The sequence below is a fragment of the Rhea americana genome, unplaced genomic scaffold (assembly GCF_003343005.1).
Source record: "Rhea americana isolate MKP2758 unplaced genomic scaffold, rheAme1 scaffold_151, whole genome shotgun sequence".
Lineage (NCBI taxonomy): Eukaryota > Metazoa > Chordata > Aves > Rheiformes > Rheidae > Rhea > Rhea americana.
Window position 1 is genome coordinate 1,191,610 of NW_028185606.1, and position 343 is coordinate 1,191,952.

Sequence of the window (343 nt, forward strand, 5' to 3'; positions counted from 1 at the left end):
CCTGTGCTTGCAGCCGGGTGAGCCCAGGCTCCGGCCACGCGCCCCGCTTCGGGGAACCRTTGCCCAAACATCCCACGCTTTCCTCTCCCAACACAGCGGGTTCTCTCTCCTGTAGCTACACAGCACTGCCAACTAGCACCGATTCGYGGGCAAAGACGGGGTCCTTACAGGGCTCTCAGTTTTATTTTATCGCCACCTCCCGAACGAGTTGCATCAGGGAGGAACCAGGTGGCAGAAAACCACACAGGTGGCAGAGAGCTGGCTCGGGAGAGGGTCAGGGGAGCGAGCATGCCACACTGTCTTCTGTCTCAGAGGTCACCGCTAGCACTGCCAACGCTCTCCA